Consider the following 4,385-nt stretch of genomic DNA (forward strand, 5'->3'; position numbering starts at 1 on the left):
GGGTGCCTGGGTGGCTCAGCCGATTAGGCGTCTACTTTCAGCTCAGGTCATGATTCCAGGGTCCTCGGATGGAGCCCCGAGTCAGGCTCCCTGCTCTGCTTGTCCCTCTCCTTCTGCCTCTCCTCCAGCTTGTGCTCTCTCTGTCTCTGTCTCTGTCTCTCTCTCAAATAAATAAATAAAATCTTTTAAAAAATAATAAAAAAAATAAAGTGAGACCAACCACGGTTGTGTGTTTGTCTACAATCACATTCTGTTGCATGGTTATAGGCATAGGAAGACAGTACGGTTTACCCAGGTTGGGATTTTCCCCAACAAAACTCAGAAAACAAGAGCGCATGGGACAGCTGAGGATGTATGCATTACCACTATAATGACAGACCCTGGAATTTAAGCTGGAGAAGAGGGGAAACGTGTACAAAAGGCAGGTGAGGGAGAGTGATAAGAGGATACCAGGACTTTCGTGGTTGACGTCACTGAAGGGAGCTGCAGAGTTGGGCTGGTGGTGACAGGAAGTAGTTGTTCGAAACAGAACCCATGGAGAGGCTGCAGTTACTGGCAACAACAAAGTTGGGATATGCCTGAAAATGAAGAGCTGCACAAGGCTGGAGGACAGGGTGCATGGGGCAGAGGAGGGCAAGAGAATAAAGCCAGTGTATTCAAAAAATCATCTGGGCTCTGATGTTAAATTGCCAAGAATCCCATCAAGAGGAGTGTTAGAGAGAGAGCCGGTAGAATAAAAGATAAAATATTCCAGAAATTAAAATTAAAAGGTTTGGGGTTTCTGCAAAATATTTATTTCACACCTTAACTGAGCTCATAGTAAGTAGCATTCAAATTCCCCTATAAAACATTTAACAGGGATCCTAGAAGTATAGTAGAACTCTGTTAACCTACCTCCACTTAACCAACTTGCCAGGTTACCTGATGCTCCCCGGCTCCCTGGTGGAGCCCAGAGCAGCAGAAAGCCACGGGGCGGAGGCCACTCCCCAGCCAGCTCACTCAGCGCTGCTCCCATCAGTGGCGCTGGATGCTCGCCAGGAGGCAGCTATGTTTGCTCCCAGTTCCATTTATGCCGCTTAAACTTGTTTTTGTAGTTGCGTAATTGCATAATTTAATGAAATATCACATAAGTCCATGATGTTTGAATGCAAAAAGAGAGCCATGGCTTCTTTGAAAACCATGCTGAATGCTTTGGAAAGACTATAAAGGTGAGTCACTAAAAAAATACACTGTCAGATTAGATGTGAGTGAGACAATCACAAAGTATTTTTAAAGAATCATGAAAATGAAGGTGTCACTACCCAGGTTGCTGTGCCCATGTCTTAGATTATTGCTCTACTTGAAGAAGCTGAAGCAGAATTCACAGACAATAATTATGGGTGTGGTTGACGCAAGCAAGATGATGCAGAACTCCAACCGGGGGACACATACTCAAAATGAAGACAACGAGGTGAAGGCTGGTGAAGGAATATAAATGTATACGTTCTTAAGGTAAGTAAAATCTTTAAGGTGTCTTTTTAAAATAATTTCCTGCTTTAAACAACTTCTTCAATTAACCAATTTAACTACTGCCCTGATAGCATTAGATAAAGTCACATTCTGATGTTACTTTAAACTAGACCAAAATTTAGACAAGCAAACCAGAGAGATGAAAGGATTCATTCCTAAAGACAGTCCATTCTAAACACGGAAAGAACATTACCTGTTTGAACTGGGCAGTGACTTTGATCTTCATTGTTATTTGGGTAAAGTCCCGTACCATTACCAGAATGGGAACAACGTTACATGAGCATCAAGGCCACACACTTGTCTTTAAGGCAGGCTGCTCCTGAATTCCTAAATAGATGAGAATCTCTGCACTGAGGTTTCCCTTTGATTCCTTTCATATTAGAATAAGAGTTTTGGTGTGATGAATTATGTTGTAACTTTACATTCATCATTCACCAGGGTAGGCTGCATGAATGTGGTTGTGAAGAAAGTAAATAATTAAACTGACCTGCTCTTGTCCAGAAGGATCTATATCAGTGTGACACAGGAAATATAACTGTAATTAAGCTACTGCACAATTTGACCCAGTATTTCCACCCAAGTCCAGACTATGGGCTGAACGAGGCAATCCAGAGGACAGAAACAGAGGACCCTACGGGGCAAACATTGCCAGAGTAGTAAGGAACAGATGAGAAGCGTTCAGCATGGGAAAAGAGGAAAGCCATCTCTTTTGAACACTGTGACAGACTCTATATTTTAAGACTCCGAAGGAAACTAAAACTTTGCTGCAAATGGTAAGAAATGTCCTGTTAAAAGGAAATAGCCTTCTAAGTGGAACAAGATCACCATGAGATACACAGAAAAGGATAAAAAAAAATAATAACTTGTGTGATACAAAAAAGAAAACTGGAACCAAAACTCTTTGCTCAGCCACATTTAACTAAGGTTTCTGCACATTCTTTAAAGAGGATGATTGAAATTCTCATTTCATTATCATCATTAAAATTTACCGTATATGCTTAGACTGAGGTTAACCAAATACTACACTCTATAGAGTTTTCACCTCAGAGCATGAATTCAGTCAAAGTGAAATTTCAAAGTCAAAGAACCCTTCCAGGTCTTGTAGGAGCTGTGATTCAAGACTGATTTGTAGCCCTATTAACTACCGCAAGCAAAACTCTGGTACCCACTGCTGATAGCAACTCTTTCAGAACAATTCAGTGATATGCATCAGGTACTATAAATTCTTCATACCTATTCACCAAGAGATGCTACATCCAGGAACTTAGTCTATAGAAATGGAGAGTGAACAGGCATCTTATACACAAAGATTTAGAAACAATTCACATTAACAACTTTAGAGAAATGGTTAAGTCATACAGTGGTATATTTATATGTTATTGGGTCTTAATGGGACCAGAGAAGTAGCAAAGGGGCAACGCATACGTATTTAGGGGAGAATATTTGTTATTTTGAGAGTTGGGCCCTGAGTTCTTATTAACATAGAAACTCTTTCGTCATGGGAAAGAGGAGCAAGCTCGTCTGCCTAAAAGAGAGAGTCAAGTGACAGAAGTGAGTGAAATGGCCCATGTCTAAGAGATAATATGGAACAGTGGAAGTGGGGGTGAGGCTCACCGAAGAGCACTTACCTGGCTATAAAGACAACCAATCCGCAGCTCCATCTGATTGTATGTGGGAGTGTGCCCTTGTGTGGCTGGAAATGTTGCCATCTCTTCTGATTTTTTTCTGAAGGAGCTAACCGCCTGGGTTTTTTATGCTTTTTGTGTAATGGCCAATATTGTAAAGCACCACTTACAGCTCAAGGGCTGCCAAGGTGCCTTAGTGTGTGTGTGTGTGTGTGTGTGTGTGTGTGTGTGAAAGAGAGAGAGAGAGAGGGAGGGAAGAAGGCTATCTGAGGATAGCCTGGGTAGGCTGGGACTAGCCAGAGAGTAGGTAGCTAAACTGCCCTGCAAAAAAAGTTTAGGGCGCCTGGGTGGCTCAGTTGGTTAAACAACTGCCTTCAGCTCAGGTCATGATCCTGGAGTCCTGGGATCGAGTCCCACATCGGGCTCCCTGCTCAGCGGGGAGTCTGCTTCTCCCTCTGACCCTCCCCCCTCTCATGTGCTCTCTCTCATTCTCTCTCTCTCAAATAAATAAATAAAATCTTTAAAAAAAAAGTTTAATTTGGGGTTGAGGGAAAGAAGAAAAAAAGGGAGAGAGGAGAGGAAATCAGAAAGCAGCTAACATAGCAGTAGATGGGGTTAGGACTTAGAAGAACAAGGATTTTTAAAATATCCAATTCTTGGGCGTTGCACAAACCTTCAGCAAAGTATGCCATGTGCACAGATAGCCTGGATAATAGTATTAGGGGGAAAGAAAAGGACAGAAGCTCTTTGTTCTTCCACCTGGATTAACGTGGTCAAGGAAGAAGAGAACTATTTTATAAGTTGAGAGATAAATGAGTTTCAAGGCTTTAATAAAACCAGAAATCAGAGAGAGAGATACCATAAAAATATAATCCTCCAAGAAGTGCCAGAAATCATAGCTAGAGCATTGGACATGCCATGAGACAGAAATTAATGAGTGTATTAAGGTAACCTTACCTGCTATTCCTAGATCTCAATGGTTTAAAACAATAGAAATTTGTTTCTACTACACATCACAGTTCATTTGGTGATGGATAAGAGACTGGTAGCTCTGCTCCACACAGTTATTCAAAGTCTCAGGCTGACAGACAATGCGACACATGGATTCCAAGGTCACCCTGGGCATTCAGCTAGCTCTTAGTAGGAGAGAGAGAGTAGAGGACCATGCAAATTATTTCTATGATCCACATTCTCCTATCTGTAATTCAATCATATGGCCATCCCTAACTGTAAAGAAGGCTAAAAGTGTGA

The sequence above is a fragment of the Mirounga leonina genome, unplaced genomic scaffold (assembly GCF_011800145.1).
Source record: "Mirounga leonina isolate KUSES-001 unplaced genomic scaffold, KU_Mleo_1.0 Mir_126, whole genome shotgun sequence".
Taxonomy (NCBI): domain Eukaryota; kingdom Metazoa; phylum Chordata; class Mammalia; order Carnivora; family Phocidae; genus Mirounga; species Mirounga leonina.